Source organism: Apodemus sylvaticus, chromosome 8 (assembly GCF_947179515.1).
Source record: "Apodemus sylvaticus chromosome 8, mApoSyl1.1, whole genome shotgun sequence".
NCBI lineage: Eukaryota > Metazoa > Chordata > Mammalia > Rodentia > Muridae > Apodemus > Apodemus sylvaticus.
Window position 1 is genome coordinate 99,900,811 of NC_067479.1, and position 26,332 is coordinate 99,927,142.

The 26,332-nt window shown below is 40.2% G+C and overlaps 3 pseudogenes; all 3 read right to left on the minus strand.

Annotated features, from left to right (window-relative positions):
- Positions 1–8,481: 8,481 nt before the first annotated feature.
- On the minus strand, positions 8,482–9,961 carry LOC127690522 (ral guanine nucleotide dissociation stimulator-like; annotated as a pseudogene).
- An 8,419-nt stretch (positions 9,962–18,380) lies between these two features.
- On the minus strand, positions 18,381–19,774 carry LOC127690818 (ral guanine nucleotide dissociation stimulator-like; annotated as a pseudogene).
- A 4,859-nt stretch (positions 19,775–24,633) lies between these two features.
- LOC127690819 (ral guanine nucleotide dissociation stimulator-like) lies at positions 24,634–25,972 on the minus strand (annotated as a pseudogene).
- Between the last annotated feature and the right edge of the window lie 360 nt (positions 25,973–26,332).

The following is a 26,332-nucleotide window of genomic DNA, read 5'->3' on the forward strand; positions in this document are numbered from 1 at the left end:
CATTCTTAAATTGTTCAGAACCAGGCACTGAGAATTCCCAGGGAGAACGGAAGGAAAACATGTTTTGCAGAAAATTCTGGTGGAGTTGTGATCATGTTGTTGCAGGGAGACCTGTGGACCTATAGTTTCTACATCCAGGAATTCATCCAATACACACTGAAATATCTGAGAAAAGTTCTTACTTCTGATTGATCATGCACTGACTTTTTTCTAGTTGTTGCTTTTTAGACCATATAACAACATAATGTTAGACTTTAGATTTAAGTAGAGAAAATAATATATATAGGCAGACATATAGTAGATGATTAAACATGCCATACATTTGTTGTAAGAAACCTTGGAGGTACTGGGACATATTGCTTCCAGAAAACAACTGGTGAGTGCTTCACATAGCAGGACTAAAACTGACAATGCTCTTGACACTTACCCCTGGCCTTAGTACTGCTGTGAATGGTTCATCTGTACTGAACCTTTGACTGGCATGACAGGGTTACAAGCCATTATGTTTAGTAACACATGAGGAAATTAGCACATAATAATATAGTTCTGGGGCCACAAACCTGATATGGCCTTAGGACACATTTATCTAACAAATTATATTCTTTCTCACACTGTTTATACACGTATACAAACACACACACACACACACACACACACACATATTGCCGTTTCTTGATAGCTTTTAGGGATAGCATGATGATGTATCTTTGGCACTTGTGAATGCTTCTTCATGATCCGCAACTGAGGGCAATATATATGTAAATTGTCTGTATAAACAATGAGCTAAAATTATATTGTATGATATAAAAGTATTTTATATAATGATTAGTGAGTTGCATTGCTTCCATGGTTGATAAATTAGGATTCTTTTCAAAAAGATTTTCACAATAATTTCTAAGATAAAATGATGTCTTTCTGTGTTTAATAAAGCATACTGAAACAAGCTTTATATTGTATGAATTTTAAAAATTGAACAGCAATTTACTCTTGACCCACTGCACTTGCAAATCTCGATCAGTTTTGTATGCTACCTATGACATGACACTGGAATTTTCCTGAACTTTATATTTTAATATGAGCTTATTAATTATTTGTCAAATAGAATTGAATGAAAAGATCAAGCATATATTATAGGTAATCCATTTCAGATTGTTGGCATGTTTAATTAATCTCTCTTCTCTGTAGTCCATAATTTTCGTGACTTAAAAGTGCTCTTACAAGTACTAATATATTTGATAATTTTAGAGAAAATATTGCTAAATGGAGCTGATTCATGATTCTATTTTTCAAATGAAAATTGATAGCTATTTTGGACCATATATTTTCAGACGCTTCAATCAAGTGTGCTTTTCCTTGAGAAATATTCTCATAACCCAAATCTCACCAAGTAAGTTATATATATTTATAACTATTTTGACTGTTTCACCAAATGCAGATGTTCCAAAATCAGAAAATCAGAGGTCATCTAAAGCTCATTCTGCTCTGTAGTTAAAAATCAACTTGCTAAAATGAAAAGAAGAGCTTATTAAACATCCTTCTTGCAAGCCAGGGTAAAAGAGACCTGTCCTACAACTGGACCTCAAATCCTGCACACCATTTGAATTCCCTGCTTACACTGTCTCTCTTTTACTTTGCAAGATTAAATTTAAATGTCTTCTTGTTTACAAGCTTGGCTTTCAAAAATTTCAATTTGCTAAAAGCTCAGAAGCTGATTTGGGGAGAACCATTTGCTGCATGTACTTATTAAAGATTTATAGTTGATTTTTTAATAAAATGCCTGCCAAATTTAGAAGACTCATTTAAGCAATGCTCAACGCTACTGCAGGGCATCTAAACTGATTTACAAAATGCTACCTTAAAGGCTCCAAATTTTTTTTTTTTTTTTTTTGAAATTTAACTGGTGTCAAGACAGAGAGTTGAAAGCCTGCGTTGCCAAGCTAAATTTCATAGTTAATGTGTTCATCACACTAATTCTGTCATTTAGCCATTCTGTGTACATGTAAACAGTAATGTGTTTTGACTATTGCTTTTATCTCTATCTTTAGACTATTGAGACTTATTTAAAACAATCAAGAATTCTGTGTAAAAGCTACAAACAATTCCAAGTGCACTGTTGTTTGTTTCACAGATCCATTAATTCATTGAAAATGCTCCTTAACAGAGAACATGAGGTTGTGCTTCACTCAAACTTTTCTTGGTGTATTTATTTTAAAAACTCATTATCCACATAAAATTCTTTTAAAAGATATTTAGAAACACATCCACAGCAATATATTTATATATATTTGGAAGACAAGGTCTCATGTATCCCTAGGCTAATCTTAAACATGACATGATGCTGATAATGACCTTGAGTTTCTGATCCTATTACATCTACCTCCCAATTGCTGGGGCAGAGTGAAATTTTTCCCACTCTTAATTCTTTTAATGGGAATGATTTTGACTAATTACTGCACTTAATTTGAATATTTTTTTTGAAATTTTAGATAATTGTCGTAAAGTTTCACTTTATTTAGCTACCTGGCCGAGGCCCTGTGATGACTCGGTACTGTGCTATCCCCTCCAAATGAATGCTATGCTGCTCTCATCAAGAGAGAGACACAGAGTGACTCTGTGAGGACCACGGTATATGCTGGGGTTGTCTATGGCCCATTTGGGTGCCTGCTTTGAACGATTTATACAATAACCCATAAAACCATTTCTGGAGACTGCTTTTGCGGCAGGGATTTTCCTGCTTTCCCACTTACTGACACAGCACAGCAGGTTCTATGGAGCTCCACGTGTCTTTGACTCATAATCTTCATAAGACCAGTGGCAGAAGATGACACAGAAAACCTGTAGCACAAAGTGCCCAGGAATCTGGAGCAAAGGCAAAAAAAGTATTTTTCATAGAAAATTATTGTCGCTTTCTTTTTGTTCTTTAATTAGATGAAAGGTATCTAACAAAATTCTTATTTAAAAATGAACACTTTAGTCATATTTGACACATTTACAAAGTTATAAAACTACCACCTCTCACGTAGCTATGAACCAGGCCCAACCTGCTTAGCTTTTGAGATTGGATGCGATAAAGACCATTCAGGATGGGGCAGCCATAGGCTAAAAGCACCATCTTTATTTAGCTCAAAAGCATTTTCTTTTCTAGCCATTCTATGTACTTCTGATGAAGCTCCCTTACCCACATTACATTCCAGAGGACACGGATTTGATAATTAACAGTACCAGATATGGGACGTCTCTATATAGATTATTGGTCAGGAAGGCTACCTAGGCCCCCAAAGGAACACACGCTATTACCATTGGGCTTCATTGCCTGCCATAACGAAATGGCAGTGGTCTTTGGGTAAAGACAGAACTCACTTTGGTTTCAGGACATTGAGAAATCATCTTCAAATTGACCATGGAAATTCGCCCCTGATTCCTAGATTTTCTGTTCTGCAAGTTGCTATAGAGATTGCTGAAGGGAAGAAAAAGACACTGATGGTTTTATCCATCCCATAACAATGCATGCGATAACATTGTGCTGCAAGACTAATTTCATTCACCACTACCATAGTGACATGGTGCTTATGGGTGTAACTAAGTGCTTACCAATTAAATTTGATCCCCAGGCTAGTACTATAAATTTGGTCAAAGGTCTGTGTAGGAAAAATCACAGACCTTATTGTTTTGTCTGAAGGCTTAGCCTGTCAAACTATTTTCCTATTATGTTATTTTAAAAGTAGGTAGTGGTGACTTCAGAGACTCAAACCTGGCAAAACTGCTTAGAATAAGTATCAAGTCTCAGAGATAGACATGGCATCTATATCAACCGTACCCTCTGCTGGGCTCAGAGGAATGTTGGCAAGATTGTCTAAGCTGGGGGATAGGAAGGAGGAATGAACAATGTCTACATGATATGACATGACTGGTCCACATATAAACTCATCACAATATGGGTATCTGCAAAATACCTGTACAAGATCAATGTATGGGAAATTCAAGCATAGTGGGGAGACTGGGGAGGAAGGAAGTTGAGCTGTTGTCTACATAAAGCCATTAACACTATACCCTAGCATAACTGGTAATGGAAGGTACGATGCATGCTTCCAAAGAAGAAATAAACACTAAACGAGCTACAAGTCCTTTGATTTACAATGGTGTATGATCTGCAGGATCATCGTGCAGATCATCTTGCTTACCCCTACAAGATAACTGACTTGACTTAACATTCACTCCCTAAGATGGAACCCATATTTGACACTGCATGAATGAAGAAGAACTTGAGACTAGAGAGGTCAGAGACCTGGGGAAAAGCTAAATACTACTGTTCTACTAGAGAACTAGTAGTAAAATGACTTCTAATGATCTGTTATACTCATAGATCAGTGCCTTCTAGACCATCATGAGGGAAGCTTCCTCTGAAGCAGATCACAGGACACACAGAGACCCATAGCCCGACCTTAGGCAGAGTGAGGGTCCTTGGAACACTCAGTCTGAAATTGGAGGAGTGGCCTCATGCAACCATACTTAATCCAGGATTATCTCCAGTTGATGACCACTTGCAAATGAAAGTTGACATTTCTGTAAGACAGTCTCTAGGGAAACAAACTACTCTTCCCCCCCCTTTTTTTTTAAATTCGATATACTCTTTATTTACATTTCAAATGATTTCCCCTTTTCTGGCTCCCCACTCCCCGAAAGTCCCATAAGCACTCTTTCCTCCCAGTTCCCCCACCCACCCTTTCCCACTTCCCTGTTCTGGTATTCCCTTATACTGCTGCACTGAGTCTTTCCAGAACCAGGGGCCACTTCTCTGTTCTTCTTGGACATCATTTAATATGTGAATTATGTCTTGGGTATTCAAAGTCTTTAGGCTAATATCCACTTACCAGTGAGTGCATACCATGATTAATCTTTTGAGACTGGGTTACCTCACTTAGTATGATGTTCTCCAGCTCCATCCATTTGTCTAAGAATTTCATGAATTCATTGTTTCTAATGGCCGAATAGAACTCCATTGTGTATATATACCACATTTTTTTTTATCCATTCCTCCATTGAGGGATACCTGGGTTCTTTCCAGCTTCTGGCTACTACAAATAGGGCTGCTAATAACATAGTGGAGCATGTTGGGGAATACTCTGCATATATGCCCGTGAGTGGTATAGCAGGGTCCTTTGGAAGTGTCATGCCCAGATTTCTGAGGAACCACCAGACTGGTTTCCAAAATGGTTGCACCATCTTGCAATCCCACCAGCAGTGGAGGAGTGTTCTTCTTTCTCCACATCCTCACCAACACCTGCTGTCTCCTGATTTTTTGACTTTAGCCATTCTGACTGGTGTGAGGTGAAATCTCAGGGTTGTTTTGATTTGCATTTCCCTAATGATTAATGATGTTGAATATTTCTTAAGGTGATTCTCAGCCCTCCAAAGTTCTTCATGTGAAAATTCTTTGTTTAGCTCTGTAGCCCACTTTTTAATGGGGTTATTTGGTTCTCTGGGTTCTACCTTCTTGAGTTCTTTGTATATATTAGATATTAGCCTTCTGTCGGATTTAGGGTTGGTGAAGATCCTTTCCCAATCTGTTGGTTGATGTTTTGTCCTTTTGACAGTGTCCTTTGCCTTACAGAAACTGTGTAGTTTTATGAGTTCCCATTTGTCAATTCTTGGAACTCACTCTGTAGACCAGGCTGGCCTCGAACTCAGAAATCCACCTGCATCTGACTCCCAGAGTGCTGGGATTACAGGCGTGCACCACCACTGCTCGGCTCAAACTGCTCTTTTTTTTTTTAATTTATTGATATATTTATTTACATTTTAAATGATTTCCCCTTTTCTGGACCCTCATTCCCTGAAACTCCCATCAGTCCCCTTCCCTCCCCCCGTTTTCCCACCCAACCCTTCCTACTTCCCTGTTCTGATTTTGTTCTATACTGCTTCACTGAGTCTTTCCAGAACAAGGGGCCACTCCTCCATTCTTCTTGTACCTCATTTGATATGTGGATTGTGTTTTGGGTATTCCAGTTTTCTAGGTTAATATCCACTTATTAGTGAGTGCATACCATGATTCATCTTTTGAGTCTGGGTTACCTCACTTAGTATGATGTTCTCCAGATCCATCCATTTGCCTAAGAATTTCATGAATTCATTGTTTCTAATGGCTGAATAGTACTACATTGTGTATATATACCACATTTTGCATCCACTCTTCTGTTGAGGGATACCTGGGTTCTTTCCAGCATCTGGCAATTATAAATAGGGCTGCTATGAACATAGTAGAGCATGTATCCTTATTACATGGTGGGGAATCCTCTGGGTATATGTCCAGGAGTGGTATAGCAGGATCTTCTGGAAGTGAGGTGCCCATTTTTCAGAGGAACCTCCAGACTGATTTCCAGAGTGGTTGTACCAATTTGCAACCCCACCAGCAGTGGAGGTGTGTTCCTCTTTCTCCACATCCTCGCCAACACCTGCTGTCTCCTGAATTTTTAAGAAGTTAGACTCCAGAAACCCAAACAACCCTATTAAAAAATGGGGTACAGAGTTAAATAAAGAACTCTCACCTGAAGAATTTCGGATGGCAGAGAAACACCTTAAAAAATGCTCAACTTCATTAGTCATTAGGGAAATGCAAATCAAAACAACCCTGAGATTTCACCTTACACCAGTCAGAATGGCTAAGATTAAAAATTCAGGCTCAAACTACTCTTAAGTGCAGTCCTCCTGTTCAGCAGCAGAGGGTCAACAGAAAATGAACCCATTTGCATTTATGGAGGCTCCTGCTCTAATAATGTCCTAACAGGACTAATTTAGTTATCATTATTTATATATTGAAAATTTTCTTTTTTTAGTCTATATGTTGTTGGTGTATTTATTATGGTTTCCAGGTTAGTGTTTTTATGAGGTTCCTGTGCATCTTTGTTTTTTATGCTGTGGAAAAGGCGTTTCTGAAGTTCTCACCCTTGCTTAAATGCTGTTTGTAATTGCTGTCTTCTGTGGAGGGAGAATGCTTTTGGTTTGAGGATATGAATAGTGGTAGACTGACTAAAGACGTGCACTAAATTAGTAGCCACATATCCTTTCCCACCTGATCCATACTAACTGCATGCAGAATATACATAAAATAGTAATGATAAACAATTATTTTCAGGAATAAATAAATAAATAAATAAATAAATAAATAAATAAATAATAAATATATGAGGACTGGGCCTGCTTGGTAAGTCATGGGATGAATAGATGGGAGGTGATGAGAGATAGATACAATCAAAAATACTTTGCATACTTGTAGAAACTGTTCTCTTCATTAGAAGAGCACATTACTACCTATTAAAAACCTTCTTCTGCCTAAAATCACTGAAGGCCTCCTTGCAGCTCTCTGTCTGCCTAGATCATATCATTATGGAAATTCTTGCCTAATTCTTGACATGGATCTTGATTCTTGGCTTAGCAGAGTAACTCTGAAATTTGTGTATGCCATAACATGAATTAGCACATAATATAATTAATCTGTTCATCTACAGCAGACCCTTTGGGATATTTGGATTTCTGATTTTAATTCTTAGGGGATTTATACATCATTAGAGGAACAAAATCACAGTAGTTGTATTTATGGTTTTGCACAACTGACAAGAATTTTAGAATGTAGCGAAGGCACTTTATATGTGCCCTAGAAAAGTACCATGATTCTATGATATTACATCCTCACCAACACTTGGAATTCCTGTGTGTCAAAGTAGAGCCAATTCCATGTGAATTGCATGGTTACCCCTGGGCTGAAGTGGTACCACTTCTCAGTTTTAAAGTTTACTGAAAGGTAATGTAGAACATTATTACATGTGCTTTATTAGCCACTTTAGAAAAGTGGCTATATAAGACTTTTACCTGTTATGATTTTAAGCATGCTATTTAATCTTTAAAATGCTTATGTTTATCTTTTAAATTATGTTTTCCACCTAAGAGAATTTTAAATAAACTTAATTTATCAAATAAAATATTTATAATTTCCTGATATTTCCTCCCATCATTAGACCCCATTCTAGACAATGTAAAACAAACATTAATAATTTATTAAAACCAATACTTAAAATAAACACACAAGTCAAAAGATCAGAAAGAGTAAAAAGGCTATTTCTCAGGGGAGGGGAAGGCTGGCTGTGGGTTTGGAACTGCTGCTGGATTGAAACCAGGCGCTGATCCTGTGGGGCAGGAGCAGCAGCTCAGACATAGGACACACTCAAATTGATGACCAGAGGTGACAGGGCCATTCTCTGAATAGATAGGCCCACTGGAGCAGGAGATAATGAAAATATACACTGTATCTACAGACATGTTGAGACACAGGTTCCACAGCTGCTGTCAGATGTGTTGGCTGGACAGTCGCTGCCACATCTGGCTGTAGCTATGCATGCATCACAGAAACGTCTGGTACATGTTTTACTGTCCAGATCTGGTATACAAGTTGGATCTGGCTCCGGTTTTCCTGTTTTCTGTTCTGATTTAGATCCATTGAATCTCTGGATCTGAGCATGTGTGTCTCTCCAGATCTGAGTCTTCCTCATCCTTGTCCTGTGAATCCTTGTCATGTTCTTCCTGCAACTGGGTGAGTAGCATATTGACCCGGACAAGATCTGAGTGTGGCATGTACACACTCAAGTAGGCCTTCACGTATTTCAGAGGGAAGAGGTCTGAGGGCTCACAAAAGTCCTCAGGGTTCTTGTCCATCCATGTGTGAAGGAAGCTGCAGAGGGTTTTCTTTACTTGTTCATCCTCTTCAGAATAAGGGCCAAAGTTTGCATACCTAGAGAGGACCAGACAGAATGTCACCTGTAAAGTACCATGGCCCCTACCTAATACCGGCAGTTCTGGCTCCTCTTAGAATTATTAGTTCACCTGTACACGGTAGGCTATTTCAATATATCTGTGCCAAGGATGAACACATGTGTGTCTATTCAGACATCTCTGTGTTCCCATGGTCCCTTGTATTATCCTTCATGTATCTCTACTTTGGACACATCTCTCTTGGGTACTCCAATATTTCTAGAGTCTCCTTTACATATGAGATAAGTGGATTCGCCTAGGCCTCAGTTATATTGAGAGAAGGATAAAGTGCTTTTTCAAGGCAGAGGGGAATCCACATCCATTTAATTAAGTGTCTCAGGTCTGGACAGCCCAATCCCTTGGACCCAGCCTGGGAGAAGAAATTTCTTACTTGATGCTGCTGTGTCCTAAAAGTTATATAGAAAATAAAGAGTTGGGAGAGGGGGAAAGGAGGGAAAAAGGTAGGGAGGGAAGGAGAGAGAGAGAGAAGAGAGAGAGAGAGAGAGAGAGAGAGAGAGAGAGAGAGAGAGAGAGAGAGAGAGAGAGAGAGAGAGAGAGAGAGAGAGAGAGAACAAGAGAGAGACAGAGAGACACACAGAGAGAATGAATCCTGAACCAACAAGAGGATCTGAGAACTGTGGGCTTGGAGATGGGCACTCACCTCATAAACAGCAGGTCCAGAACCTGTAGGGGTGTGGCAAAACTTCAGTATTTGGAAAGAAAGGCATGTACAAAGAAGGGATCCCCTTCCTGCAGAGAAGGTACCAGGTTGTTGACCAACTTCACCACAGTCTCTGCACTGACATGTGATACTCTACGGGGTTCCTGTAGATCCGTTGGGGCAGAAGCTTTCTCACCCTGAGGAAACATCAAGGCTAAGGTTTCAAAGGGGCACAGGTCTGCAACATTCTGATTGGTTCTTCATGCCAAGGTTTCCTGAATTATCACTTTGCCAAACACAGAGAAAAACCTGAGTGGTTACCTGGTCTCTGCTGTCCCGGTCTTGGCTGACTTTGGTCAAAATTTTTCCCTTTCTGGAAAATGGCCACAGGCGTTGAAGGCAAGAGTGAACCCTGTGCCTCCAGACACTGCCATGACCTTCCATTTTGTCTTTCTTGAGGCCTGAGCCTCGAGGAGTCCAAGGAGACCAAGAGAACATCCTGCAGTCTCTAGTGTAACTGACAAGTGAGCCTGCAGGCCTTGCTCTAACCAGTAGGTTGCTTGGATACCAAGGATCTTCATTGTTATGTCATTGGCATGAGGGTGGTTCCATTACTGTTCCTTTTTCAACAGGACTTTCTTAAAGGGCTCCTTGATCTACCTCCCTCTTTCCAGGTGCACATCTCTACACGGGTATATAAGTGTTTCCCATTCCCCAGCTCACAGAGATTTCTGGATATAGGCAGTACCTCAACTTTGCAATCTGAGTCTCTACTTTTGAACTACATCTGTAACCCTAATTATAAACTCAGCCCTAATTAGCCCAATTGGCCATAAACCCAAGTCATGTTTCCTAGCTTTGATGTGACCTTGTATGCTATTTGTTCTGTGTGGAATGAGAGCATACACATGCCTGTGACAGCCACCAGTCCAACCATGCCTGTGTTCCTGCATCGAATCAGTTTCCACCACCATGATCAAAATTTTAGCTCCCTGTAAACATCTGGCTCAGCCATTTCCACCAGTATAAAGGATAGAAGCTGGCATCCTCGGCCTCTTTCAGAGGAGACTTATTCTCCATTGCTTCTTCTTTAAATTCCTGCATGAGTCCTTGTCCTGACTCTCTCCAGGAGCCAACTTTGACCTGTCACCTGCCAAGAAAACTTTCTCTTCCCTTAGTAGCATTTAGTCCTGGTACTTGTCACAGCAACCGAATGAAATTTAAACCAAATGAAACTACACTTTCTCTGTCCCCATCCTGTTAGGTGGCAGTCATCCTGTTCTCTAGCTATTCATCTCCTTTACTCCCTGGTATCCCATCTCTTCCTCTATCCTCTGTTTATTCTTTTTCTGCTGTTCCCAGTGATGTTTGCTCCAAAGTCATCCACTGTTCATTCCATGGTCACCTCTCCATCACAAAGAGTGTCTGGGTCACTGTTTAGCAAGCCAGTGATCTGAGGAGTCTCCATCATGGCTCAGAAGGCCATGATTCTACTGAATAGGGGCCGGTTTTATAGGTAATTTCTATCTTGTTTCCCTTGTATAACGGAAGTGCAGTTGTGTTCACCAGGTACCAGGTTGTTCACCAACTTCACCACATTCTCTGCACTGATATGTGACTCTGTATGGGGTTCCTGCAGATCCAGTGAGGCAGAAGCTTTCTCATCCTGAGGAAAGATCAAGGTCAAGGTCAAGATTTCAAAGGAGCACAGGTCTGCAACATTCTGATTGGTTCTTCTCATTCCAGGGTTTCTTGATTATTACTCTGCCCTTCCCAGAGAAAAACCCAAGTGGTTATCTGGTCTGTGTGGTCCTGGTCTTGGCAGCCATTGGTCAAGATTTTTCCCTTTCTGGAAAATGGCCACAGACATTGAAGGCAAGAGTGAACCCTGTGCCTCCAGATACCACCATGGCCTTCTCTGTTGTCTTTTTCGAGACTTGATCCTCGAGTTTTCCAAAGACAGCAAGAGAACAGCCTGTCTTCTCTAATGTTTCTGACAAGTGAGTCTATAGGCCTTGCTCTATACAGATGCTTGCCTGGTTACCAAGGTTCTGCATTGTTAGGTCATTCTTAACATGTTAGGAGAGGGTGGCTCCATTACTCTCCCTTCTTCAAGAGAACTTTTTAAAGGGCTCCAAAATCACCTCCCACTTCCCAGATGCACAAATCAATACAGGCATACATGTATTTCCCTTTCTAATTCTACTTGATAGCTGGTCATTTGCAACACCTCACATTGCAATCTGGGTCTCAACTGTTGACCAGCATCTGTAACTCTAATCATGAACTAAGCCTTAGTTGGACCAATTGACTGTTAAACCCTATGTTTCCTTGCTTTCATGTGACCTTGTATGTGTTCTGTATGGAATGAGAGAACATACACACCAGCAACAGTGACCACCTCCATAATGTCACTGTTCTTGCATGGGGATTCCCTTTCCCAGAATTAGTTTTCACGACCATGATCATTTTAGGACTTAAGCCCAGGTAATTGCTGCTCTCTGTAAACAGATGGCTCAGCCACACCCACAAGTTTACAAGATGGAAGCTGGCTCCCTGGAACTCTTTCAGAGGAAATTCATCTTCTAATGCTTCCTCCTTAAATTTCTGCTTGATTGAGTCTTTGTCTTGACTCTCTCCAGTTATGGACTTTTACTTGTCACCTGCAGGAAAACTTTCTTTTTCCCTTAGTATCATTTAGTCCTGGTGCTTGTCACAGGAACAAAATGACACTAAAACTACAATTATCATACTTTCTCTGTCTGTATCCTATGTTAGGTGGCAGCAAAGCTCTTATCTATTTCCTCATCTCCCTTACTTCCTGTTATTCCATCTTTGTGTTTTCTTATTCAGTTGTTCTCAGGGGTGGTTGATTCAATGTCATTCACTATTCAGCCCCTGGTCAGCTCTCTCCTTCACACAGAGCGTCTGTGTCACTGTTTAGCAAGCCAGTGATTTGAGGAGTCCTTGTCCTGTGCATGTGTTCAGAATTCCCTAGTAATGCAGAATTAGGTCAGTTTTATAGTTAATTACTATCTAGTTTCATTTGTCCAAATGAAGTATAGTTGTGTTCACTGCGCTTTTACTTTTCTCTGTAATATTTTCACAGTTTCATTTTTTCCCATTGCCACAACTCTTACAGGATGTCTGGTATGTGCACATGCATGCACATGGTAGGTCCGACCAAAATATTCAAGGGCATGTGCCTGAGATCATTCTTGCATATGTTATGTGCATTTGTGCATCTGCATGCCTGCAAATACACAGACCTGCTTATTAGTATATGAGCATGCATACATGTGGGCAGGCCTCTGTGTGGGGTGTGGCCATGTATATTGGTTGGATTCTGGTTGTGCATTTGTAGACTGAAATTTCCTTTCACGGGTACTGACAAAAGCCAGAAATCCCAAGAACTGACTTCCTACACAGACATTAGTGGGAACAAACTCTCCTTCCATAGCAACCTTGTCCCAAATCACAGTCCTGAGCTGCATCACCTCCTTGATTAAAAAAAAAAGACAATAGATAAACTTTGAGACCCTTGGCAGCTGTATGCCTAGAACAAGTTGGTGAATTTAAATCTATTGGTAATGGGAACAGGGACATATAAGTTCAGAGGATACACCTTTGAAGAAGCCAGTTCCACTTGATAAGTTTGAAAATATGAAGACATGAACAGCCTATAAGTAGAAGAATCTTCATGTCTGAAGCATGTCACCGAGATCTGAAGCCACAAAACTCCCATACAGCAGCACAGGAATGGATCAGGTAGAGGCCCTACCTTACTCATTTTTGTAAATGTAATTGCAATACAGACACAGTGGAAGACTAAATATTATCATTGACCTAGACAGATTAGGAATTACACACATTGAGTATAAGGCAAAATGCCAACAGAGCAGCCATATAATTACAAAACTGGTAGACTTCCAAGATGGCTGGCTTCTTCTTAGTCATGACCTACATAAAATGTGGTAGTTCAAACAAAGCACTAGTAAAACATTTTCTCCATCAGTAGCTACTCAAAATCCCCATCTTCCTGCTGCTCTTGAGCCTGAACAAGCACAACTCCTGATCAGGACATGTTTATGCCAAAGCTATAGGCCAATCACCAATTTTGTGGTTATCCAAGGTGACCAACCCTTAAAGAGGGGAGGGAAACTTCTTAAAGACCCTTACAAATCATAGCCATGGAGAAAACACTAGGCATTTGTGTTCTTTTATGTGTTTTCTGTTTCATTCTATGTGTGTGTATGCGCATGTGTGTGTTTTACTGTGTGTAGCTATTTGTCACTGTTTGTCAATGCATATTTCTTGTGTCTCTGTCTCTCTCTCTCTCCACCAGCTCCATTCCCATCATCCCAGCAGCTTCTCCTACATTTATCTTCAGCACATGTATAAGTTGTCAGCCATGGCTTTTCACTTTGCAGTAACATGAGGCACATCCTCTTCTTTTACAGCTAGAAGGTGCATCCCAGTGAGGGGAGAGTGTCCCATGGACAGGCAACAGAGTCGGAGACAGCCCTTGTTCTCACTAAGAGCTAAGCATTCACAAGAAAATGAAGCTACACAACTTTTGTATAGGCGCTGAGGGCTTTGGTCAGTCCCATGTAAGCTCCCTGGTTCCCATGAGGGCTCCCTGTTTGACAATTCAGTTCCTGTATTCTTTGGGCTCAGGTTGTCTGAATCTTTTTTTTTTTTTTACTTGTGATGTCATTTACTCCTCTATCTTCTACAGTACTTCCTTGACCACTTCCACACAATTCTCCAATCTCTACCTAATGTCTGCTTGTGTCTTTTCATTTGTTTACATCATTTGCTAAGTGAAGGCTCTCTGACGGTAATTAGGTTAGGACCAATCTGTGAGTATATCAGAATTTTATTAGGAATATTTTCCTAGGCATTTTTTTCTATTCATGTTTGGGTTTCTGAATTGTAGCATAGTTATTCTTTACTTTAAAGATAATTTCCACATATAAAAGAGTTCATATTATATTGGTCTTCTTGTTCCATTGTTTGCCTGAATGGACCAACATGTTGATTTTTAAGTGCTGTACAATATCCCACTGTGTATATGTCAAATATTTTGATTATCCATTCTTCAGTTGAAGGACATTAGGTTGTTTCTAGATATTACCAGTATAGTTTGTATGAACATAGTTTAGTAAGTAACCTTCTAGTATTTTGGTTTTCCTTCTGAGAAAACGTGTTGACGTTAGATGTACAAGCTTGCACTTTCACCAGCAATGGAAATGTGTTCCCCTTTGTTCTATATCCTTGTTAGCATAAGCTATCAATTGTGTTTTGATTTTATCCATTTTGACATGTAAGATGGAATCTTAGAATCATTTTATTTGCTTTTCCATGACGGCTAAGGATGTTGACATTTTCTCTAAGTTCATTTTTTAAGTGAGAATATTCTGTTGAGTGTTCTGTTTAGATCTGTATTGTTTGTTCAAAACCCCCTCCCAACAGCCTGTGAGTATGGCAGCTGGGGTGGGAAAACATGGAGAGTTTGACTGTGGGTATCCCATACTCTAGGAATGGGAAAGTGCAGTGTGAGACGTGAGAAAGCCAAATCTGGTATTCCTTGACTTTCAGGGATCTAGTTGCCATTAGAAAACACTGCATGTTTCTAAGAATGAAACATAAATTCTAACCAAGCTACAAAACCTAGGATATACAATGGTGTCCAGTTTGTGACATATACATGTGCTACTGTGACACAAAACTTGTGAGAGTAACCAGCAGATATCTGACTTTACATAAAATTCACTCCCTGAGATGGAACCCATACCTGACACTGGATGACCAAGAGCTTGAGACTACATAGTTCAGAGACCAAGGGTAAAGCTAAATACTACTGTTCTACTAAAGAAACAGTAATAAATGACTCCTAATGATCTGTTATACTTATAGATTAGTGCATTGCTTAACCATCATGAGAGAAGCTTCCTTCTGAAACAGATCACAAGATATCTAGAGACTCATAGTCAGACATTAGGCAGAGTTAGACACCTTGGAACACTCAGTCCTAAATTGGAGAAGTGGCCTCATGCACTCATCCTCAGTCCAGGATTATCTCCAGTTGATGACCACTTGCATTTGAAAGTTTAGTTTTCTTTAGTAGTCTCTAGAGAAACAAACTACTCTTTTTAAAATTAATTTATTTCTTTTTCTTGAACTCCATACTTTATCTCCACCCTTGTCCATCCTCTGAATGTTCCACATCTCATACCTATTTCCCATACCTCCTGTCTCCTTGTAGATATCTCTACTCCCCACCCTACCTGACCTCTAAATTCCTTGGGGCCCCTGGTCTCTTGAGGTACATAATTTCTGAATGAATGTAGACCTGACAGTGTATGCATGTCGGGGTCTGGTGTATGCTGCCTGTTTGGTGGTTCAGTGTTTAAGGGATCTCACAGGTCCTGATTAAGTGAGACTGCTGGTCTTCCTACAGGGCCGCCCTTCTGCTCAGCTACTTTCAGCCTTTCCTAGTTCAGCAACAGGGGTCAGTTGTTTCTGTCTATTGGTTGAGTGCAAAGATCTGCATTTGACTCTTTTAGAAGCACCTAAAGTCCTTAGTGATGAGAGAAATGAAAATCAAAATAAAGAAGGTCCTGAGATTCTACCTCATACCAATCAGAATGGCTAAAATCAAAATCTAAGGTGACAACACATGCTGGAAAAGATTTTGAGAAATCCCTCCATTGCTGGTGGAATTGCAAACTGGTACAACCACTCTGAAAATCAATCTGAAGGTTCCCCTCAAAATTGGAAATAGGTCTATCTGCAGACCCAGCTATACTACTCTTGGGAGTATACCAAAAAGATGACCCAATCTGGCTCAGGGGCATGCATTCAACTATGTTCATAGCAACCTTATTTGTGATTGCCAGTAGCTGGAAGCAACCTAGATGTATGATAGCAGAAGAATTTATACAGCAAATGTGGCTCATTTACACAATGGAATACTACTCAGCTATTAAGAGTGAGGACATCCTGAGTTTTGCAGGCAAATGGATGAAACTAGACAATGTCATTCTGACTGAGGTAACTTAGACACAAAAGGACATGCATGAATCACAGGGATGGAAGTGGAGAAAAGCCTGAGGAAAACAAGGTTCAGCGGCAGGCCCAAAGTGGGATCCAGCACAAGGGGAGGCACCAAGGCCTGACACTATTTCTGAGGTCATGGAGCACCCACAAAAAGCTCCCTAGCATGACCACACCCCAGAACACTCCAAAAAAACTGATCTTAAGTGCAGTCCTCATGTTCATCAGCAGATGGCCAACATAAAATGAATCCATTTCTATCTATGGAGGGAGGCTCCTGCTCTCATAATGTCATCTCAGGACGTTTTGTAATTTAGTTTTTATATTTTATTATTATTTATATATTGAAATCTTCTCTTTTTACTCAAAATGTCCTTTGTGTTTGTGTTATGGCTTCCAGGTTAGTGTTTTTATGGAATTCCTCTGCATCTTCACATTGAGGCCTATTCTTGGCTGTGTAGAAGGAGTTTCAGAGGTCCTAACCCTAGTAAAAACGCTGGTTGCATTTGCTGTCTTCTGGGAGGGGAGAAAGAATAAATTTGGTTTGAGCATTTGACTCATGGTAGACTGACTGTACTTGTATACACTGAGTGGCCACACACCTATTCCCACATGTTTCATTCATTGGAAGCAGAGTTTGAATGAAATAGTAATAATAATCAATTACTAACATAAAAAATACTTCTTCCCAAAGACAATGGAGGCCACATTTCAGCTGTCTGTCTTCCTAGATCTATTCATTACAGAAATTCCTGCCTAATTCTAGACTTGCACTGCCTTCTTGGCTTAGCAGATTAATTTTAAGATTTGCCTATGCTGTAATTAGTACATACTACAATTCACACGTTCATCTTCAGGAAATTTTTGGGATGTTTGGATTTTTGATATTAATTTTGGGGGGGTTTACACATTATATCATTAGCAGAACAAAGTCATATTAGTTGTATTTATATTTTCAAAGTGACAAAGTAATTCAGTATGTAGGTAAGGCACTATACCTATACCTATGCCCTAGAAAAGTATTAAATGATATCACATCCTTGCCAACACTTGTAATTTCTGTGTATAAAAATATAGCCAATAAAATGAATTGTTAATTGAATTGTTACTACAGGACTACAGGAGTACCACTTCTCAGATTTTCTTTAAAATTTACTGAAAGGTAATGTTGAACATTATTACATGTGCTTTGTTAGTCATGTGTATACATTCTTTAGAAAAATGGCTATTTGAGATTTTTACCTGTTAAAATCTATGCTTGATATTTAATCCTTTTAATTGCTTATGCTTATCTTTTATTTTTGTTCCTAAGAAAAAACTTAGTTTGAAAAAACTTAGTTTGCCAAAGAGAATATTCATAATGTAAAGATATTTTCTCCTATCATTAAACAGCATTTTAGACAATGTAAAACAAACAGTAACAATTTATTAAAACCAATACTTAAAAAAACCCACAACATTGAAAAGATCAGAAGGAGGAAAAAGCTATTACGCATGGGAAGAGAAGACTGGCTGTGGGGTGGGAACTGCTGCTGCTTTGAAATCAGAGCCTGATCATGAGGGACAGGAGCAGCAGCTCAGACATAGGACACACTCAAATTGATAACAGGAGGTAACAGTGCCATTCTCTAAATAGGTATGCACACTGTTAGAAAGAGGAGCTAACAAAGATAGACCGTACCTAACAGACATGCTGAGATATTGGTTCCACAGCTGTTATCAGGTGCGTGGTCAGGACTGCTGCTGCCAAATCTGCTACAGAAAAGTATGTGATATAGACCCTTCTAGTAGTTTTTGTTCTCTCCAGATCTGGTATCAAGTTGGATCTGGCTCCAGATTTGCTGTTTTCCCTTCTAGTTTACCCCCATTGAATCTCTGGATATTAGGATGTGTATCTTCTCAGATCTGAGTCTTCCTCATCCTCATACTGTGAATCCTTGGCCTTTGTTTTTCTTGCAGCAGGGTCTGGTTCCTATTGACACAGACACTGAGATCTGAGTGTGCCACTTACACACTGTAAGAGGACTTTAGGTATTTCAGAGTCAGCATGTCTGAGAGCTCACAAAAGTCCTCAGGGTTCTTGTCCATTCAGGTGTCCAGGAAGCTACAGAGGGTGTTCTTTACTTGTTCATCCTTTTCAGAATAAGGGCCAAAGTTTGCATACCTAGAGAAGACCAGATAGAATGTCACCTGTAAAGTACCATGGACTCCACATAATACTGGTATTTCTGGCTGCTCTCAGAATTATTACTTCACCTGTACACAGTAGGAGCTTTAAATATATCTGTGATACATTTGAATACATGCATCTCTATTTATACATCTTGGTAGATACTTGGTCCCCTGGATTATCCTTCATGCATATCTACTTTGGACAGATGTCGATTAGGTATTTCAATATTTCTTGAACCCACTTTACATATGAGAGAAGTGCATTCACCAAAGCCTCAGAAATATGGAGTGAAGGAGAAATTGCTTTTTCACAGCAGAGGGGATAGCTATATCCATCTTAGGATCTCAGCTTTGGACATCCCTCTGCCTTGGTCCCAGCCTGCAGGGAAGAAGTTTACTTCTTCCTGCTTGGTCCTGACAGTTATAAAGACAAGAAAAAGCTGGAGAGAGAGAGAGAGAGAGAAAGTAAGAGAGAAAGAGAGAGAGAATGTGAGAGACAGAGACACACAGAGAGAGGGAGAATGAATCCTGAACCAAAAAGAGGATCTGAGAATTGTGGGCTTGGAGATGGGCACTCACCTCATAAACAGTAAATCCAGTACCTGTAGGGGTGTGGTAAATCTTTGATATTTGGAAAGAAATTCAGGGAAAAAGAAGGGGTTCCCTTCCTGCAGAGAAGGCACCAAGTTGTTCAGCAACTTCACCTCAGTCTCTGCACTGATTAGTGCCTGTCTACAGAGTTCCTGCAGATCCAGTGGGGTAGCTGCTTTCTCAACCTGAGGAAAGATCAAGGTCAAAGGTTCAAAGGGGCACAGGTCTGCAACATTATGATTGGTTCTTCTCATTCTAAAGCTTCCTGAATCATTCCTCTGCCAAATGCAGAGAAAAAACAGTTATTACCTGGTGTCTGCAGTTCTGGTCTGGCCTGCCTTTGGTCAAGATTTTTCCCTTTCTGGAAAAGAGCCACAGGTGTTGAAGGCAAGAGAGAACCCTCTTCCTCCAGATACCAACATGGCCTTCTGTGGCATTGTCTTTCTTGAGCCCTGAGCCTCGAGGAGTCTGAAGAGGGCAAGAGAACATCCTGCCTTCTCTAGTGTAACTGACAAGTGAGCCTGCAGGCCTTGTGTAACCAGTAGGTTGCCTGGATACCAAGGTTCTTCATTGTTAGGCCATTGGCAAGATGGTGGTTCCATTACTGCCCCCTTTTCAACAGGGCTTTCTTAAAGGCTCCTTGATCCACCTCGTACTTCCCAGATGTACAAATCTACACAGGTATACATATATTTACTATTCCTCTGCTCTCAGAGATTTCTGGATATAGGCAGTACCTCAACTTTACAATGTGGTTCTCTACTTTTGAACTGCATCTGTAACTTTAATCATAATCTCTGCTCTATGTAGCCCAATCAAGCATAAACCCAAGCCCTGTTTCCTTGCTTTGATGTGACCTTATATGGGTTCTTTGTGGAATGAGATCACATGCATACTGGGAACAGCCTCTAGTCTTACTATGTCAGTGTTCCTGCCTAGGAATTGACTTTCTCAGAATCAGTTTGTACTACCGTGATGGTTTTAGGGATGAAGCCCAGAGGCTTACAGATGGTCTCTGTAAAAAGCTTGCTGAGGCACATACAACACCTTATAAGATGGAAGCTGGCACCCTACGACTCTTTAAGAGGGGATATATCTTCCAAGATTTTCTCTTTAAATTCCTGCTTTAGACTTTGTCCTCAGTCTCTCCCTTTATGAACTGTTAAATGTCACCTGCAAAAATACTTTCTCTTCCCTTATTAATATTTAGTCCTGGTATTTGTCACAGCAACTGAATGACACTCAAACCTGGAACAACACACTTTCTTTCACATCCTGTGTTAGGAGGTGGTCATCCTCCATTTTAGTTCCTCATCTCCTGCCCTGCCTGCTATCCCATCTCTTCCTCTATCCTCTGTGTTTTCCTTTTCTGCTGTTCCCAGTGGTGTTTGCTCCAACTCATTCACTGTTCATCCCCTGGTCAGCTCTCTCCTTCACAGAGTGCCTGGGCCACTGTTTAACAAGCCATTGATCTGAGGAGTCCTTGTAATGTGCATGTGCTCAGAATTCCCTGGTAATCCCCAGAGTTGGGGCCGGTTTTATAGTTAATATAAACTATTTTGTTTCACCTGCCCAAATGAAGTGCAGTTGTGGGCATTGCTCTTTTATTCTTTTCTGGAGTTTTTCTGTTTCATTTTTTTCAAATTCTCACAAGTTGTGCAGTATCTCCTCATGTGTGCATGATTGAGTACTTTAGATCCTGCCAATACATTTAAGGGAATATGCCTAAGACCATTCTTACATATTTTATGTGCTTTTGTGCATGTGCATGCATGCAAGTACATGGAAGTGCTTAAAAGTGTATGACCATGCATACATTATTTCATACATGTGTGACTATGAGTGTTGGTTTGCCCGTGTGTGTGTGTGTGTGTGTGTGTGTGTGTGTGTGTTTATAGACTGAGATTTCCTTTTGATGGTAAAATCAAAAGCCATAAATCCTAAAAAACCTGATTAAATACACACACAATATTAGGAACTAATTCTACTTTCCTTGCAACTTTGTTCCAAATAACAGTGATGAGCTACATCCACTGATTTAAAAAAAAAACCCACAAGAGATAACCTTTACAACCCTACCTGGCTATATGCCTACAACTACCTGGTGCATTTAATCTATTGGTAATGGGAACAGGAACATCTAACTTCAGAGGACAACATCTTTGAAGTGGCCAAGTTCACTTTATGCATTTGAAAATATTAAGACAGGAAAAGCCTATAAGGAGAAGGAAATCTTCTTGTGCCAAGTATTTAGGAGGCTGAACATGTCACCAAGATCTGAATCAATAAAACTCCCATAGCTGCCCTACAGCAGCACACCATGAATCAGGTAGAGGCCCCACCCTACTAGACTTTGTAAATATAAGTGTGATAGAGAAACAGTGGAAAACTAAATAGTACCATTGATCCAGAGACACTAGGAGTTCAATACATTGGCTGTTAGGCAGAGAGTTCAGCAGAGCAGTCATATGGTTAACAAAAATGGTGACCTTCCAAATGGCTGCTTTCTTCTTTATAGTCTTGTCCTGCATAAATTGGTAATTTAAAACAAATTACTGGGAAAGATTTTCTCCATCAGTAGCTCCTCAAAATCCCCATTTTCCTACTGATATTGAGCCTGACAATCTATCTATCTCTCCATTCATCTTCAGAACAGGGCACAATTCCCATGTATATTTTCCAGCCATGGCATTTTTCTTTGCAGTAAGACTAGGCCCCTCCTTTAAGTCTAGAAGGTGCATCCCAGTGAGGTGAGAGTGTCCCATGAACAGGCAACAGAGTCAGAAACAGCCCCTGTTCTAACTGTCAAGAGGTCACAAGAAGATGAAGCTATACAACTGTTGCACATGTGCTGAGTTCCTAGGTTAGTCCCATGTAAGTTCCCTGGTTCCCATGAATTTATCATTTTTAATAGCTGAGTAGTACTTCTGTAAATATACCATATTTTCTGTATCCATTACACGGTTGAAAAACATCTGGATTCTTTCCACCTTTTGGCTGATATAAATAAGGCTGCTATGAACATAGTAGAGCATGTGTCCTTGTTATACATTGGAGAATCATTAGGGTATATGCCCAGCAGTGGTATAGCAGGGTCCTCAGGTAGTACTATGTCCAATTTTCTGAGGAACCTCCAAACTGATTTCCAGAGTAGTTGTACAAGCTTGTAAGCACACCGACAGAGGAGGACTGTTCCTCTTTCTCCACATCCTCGCCAACATCTGCTGTCACCTGAGTATTTGTCTGGCACTAGCAGAGCCTCTCAGGAGTCAGCTATATCAGGCTCCTGTCATGAAGCACTTGTTGGCATCCGCAATAGTATCTGGGTTTGGTAATTGTATATGGGATTGATCTCCAGGCAGGGCAGTCTCTGAATGGCCTTTCCTTCAGTCTCTGCTCCATACTTTATTATTGCATCTTCTTCCATGGGTGTTTTATTCCCCCTTCTAAGAATGACCATCTTGCTGAAAGCAATCTACAGATTCAGTGCAATCCCCATCACAATACCAACTCAATTCTTCATTGTTAGAAAGAGCAATTGCAAATTCACATGGAATAATAAAAAAAAAAGAACTGTGAAAACTGTTCTCAGTATCATAAGTCAGGTAACCCAATCACAAAAGAACCCACATGGTATGCACTCACCCAGAAGCTTGGAATACCCAAGAAACAATTCACATATCAAATGATGCCCAAGAAGGAAGGAAGGGGAGGCCCCTGGTCCTAGAAAGGCTCAATGCAGCAGTGCAGGGGAATACCAGGACAGGGAAGCAGGAGGGGGTTGATTGGGGAACAGGGGGAGGCAAGAGGGCTTATGGGACTTTCAGGGAGGAGGGACCCAGGAAAGGGAAAATTATTTAAAATGTAAATAAAGAATATATCTAATAAAAATAAAATAAAAAGAAATAATAGCAGTAAAATTGGCATATGCTCAATAAACAACAAGAACAAACCAATAAATAACTTCTGGGGGAATCACCATCCCTGACTTAAAGCTGTACTATAGAGCAATCTTGATAAAAACTGCATGGTATTGGTAGAGTGACAGGCAGGATGATCAACTGAATAGAACTGAAGACCTAGAAATGAACCCACACACCTATGGTAACTTGATCTTTGACAAAGCAGCTAAAATCATGCAGTGGAAAAAGGACAGCATTTTCAACAAATGGTGCTGGTTCCACTGGCAGGTAGTATGCAGAAGAAAGTCTTTCTATGCATTCTTATCACCCTGTACAAAGCTCAAATCCTAGAGGAGCAAGGATCTTCACATAAAACCAGACACACTGAAACTAATAGAAGAGAACGTGGGGAAGAGCCTTGAGCACATGGGCACAGGGGAAAAGATCCTGAACAGAACACCAATAGCTTATGCTCTAATATCAAGAATTGTCAAATGGGACCCCATACAATTGCAAATCTTCTGTAAGGCAAAGGATATTGTCAATAGGACAAAACAGCAACCAACAGATTGGAAAAAGATCTTTAGCAATCCTACATCCAATAGAGGGCTAATATCCAAGATATTCAAAGGAACAAACTACTCTTAAGCACAGTCCTCATGTTTATCAGCAGATGGCCAACAGAAATCGAAGAAGCTCCCAGCTATGGAGGCTCCAGGTCTCATAATGTCCTATCAGGACTGTTTTGTAATTTAGTTTTCATATTTCATTATTATTTATATATTGAATTTTTCTCTTTTTACTCAACATGTCCTTTGTGTATATATTATGGCTTCCAGGTTAGTGTTTTTTATGGGAATCCTGTGCATATTTGCTTGTGAGGCCTATTCTTGGCCGTGTAGGAGTTTCTGAAGTCCTAACACTATCTGAAATGCTGGTTGCAGTTGCTTCTGGGGAGGGAGAATCAATTGGTTTGAAGATATGACCAGTGGGAGACTGACTGTTCTTGTGTACTAAGTGAGTGGCCACCTGCCTATTCCTACATGATCCATATTAATTTGATGCAGAGTATACACAAAATAGTAATAATAATCAATTATTAATATCAACAAACAAATAAGTAAATCAATAAATGCCAGAATGGAGTCAAGTTTTCAAGTCATGAGATGGGTAGATGGGTGGTTTTGCTGGGTAGATATAACCAACATATATGGTATACTTGTAGGAAATGTTTTTTTTTTTATTTGAAGATCCAATTCTGACCATTTAAAAATCTTCTTCATAAAGTCACTGGATACCACCTTTCAGCTTTTTCTCTGCATAGATCTATTCGTTACAGAAATTTTTGCCTAATTCTAGACTTGTGTTTTGATTCTTGGCTTGGCACAGAACCTTGAAACTTGCCTATGCTGTAGCATGAATTAGCACATACTACAATTAATCTGGTCACCTATGGCAGACCATTTGAGCTGTTTGGCTTTCTGATTTTAATTCTTTGGGGGTTTTATACACCAGAGGTGCAAAGTATTTTTTTGTAAAACTGACAAATATTTTTGCAAAATCTAAGTCTTCCTCATCCTTGGATTGTGAATCCTTGGCCTTTATTTCTTGCAGCATGATCTGGATCCTATTGACACGAACGCTATGATCTGAGTGTGCCATGTACAAACTGTAAGAATTCTTTAGGTATTTCAGAGTCAGCAGGGCTGAGCACTCACAAAAGTCCTCAAGGTTCTTGTAAATCCATCCAAGAAGCTACAGGGGGTGTTTTTTACTTGTTTATCCTCTTCAGAATAAGGGCTGAAGTTTGCATACCTAGAGAAAACCAGATAGAATGTCACCTGTAAAGCCCTGTAGTCTCAACATAATACTGGTAATTTTGGCTGCTCTCAGAACTGTTAGTTCACCTGGACACAGTAGGTGCTTTTATTATATCTGTGCAAAGTTTTAACACTTGCATCTCTATTCATACATCTTTGTGGACACATGGTTCCCTGGATTATCCTTCATGTATGTCCACTTTGGACATATGTCTATTAGGTATTTCAATATTTTTAGAAGCTCCTTTACATTTGAGAGAAGTGCATTCACAAAGGCCTCCAAAATATGGAGTGAAAAGATAAATTGCTTTTTCACAGTAGAGGGGATAGCTACATCCACTTTAGGATCTCAGTTCTGGACAGTCCACTCCCTTGGACAGAAATTCCTCCCTGGGGGAAGAAATTTCTTACTTCATCGCTGCTGGGTCCTGAGAATCTGAGACCTATGGGCTTGGAGATGGGCACTTACCTCATGAACAGCAAGTCCAGTACCTGTAGAGGAATGGCAAATCTTTGGCATATTGACAGAAAGTCGGGGACAAAGAAGGGTTCCCCGTCCTGCAGAGACAGCACCAGGTTGTTCACCAACTTCACCACAGTTTCTGCACTGATGTGTGACTTTCTATGGGGTAACTGCAAATTCAGTGGGGCAGAAGCTTTCTCAACCTGAGGAAAGATCAAGGCTAAGGTTTCAAAGGGGCACAGGGCTGCAACATTCTGATTGGTTCTCATTCTAAGGTTTCTTGAATTGTTACTCAGCCAATCACAGAGAAAAAACTAAGTGGTTACCTGGTCTTTGTGGTCCTTGTCTTGACCACATTGGTCATGATTTTTCCCTTTCTGAAAAATGGCCACAGACATTGAAGGCAAGAGTAAACCCTGTGCCTCCTGATACCACCATGGCCTTCCCTGTTTTCTTTTATGAGGCCTGAGCCTTGAGTCATCCAAAGACAGCAAGAGAACATCCTGCCTTCTCTAGTGTATCGGACAAGTGAGCCTACAGGCATTGCTCTATGCAGATGTTTGCCTGGTTACCAAGGTTCTGCATTGTTAGGTCATTCTCAAGATGGTGGTTGGTTCCATTACTCTCCCTTCTTCAAGAGGACCTTTTAAAGGTCTCCAAGATCCCTTCCCACTTCCCAGGTCTCACTTCCCAGGTGCACAAATCAATACAGGACTACATGTGTTTCCGTTTCCAATTCTACCAGATATCTGGTCATTTGCAACACCTCACATTGCAATCTTGGTCTCAACTGTTGATCAGCATCTGTAACTCTAATCATGAACTAAGCCTTTATCAGACCAATTTACCATAAATCCTACCC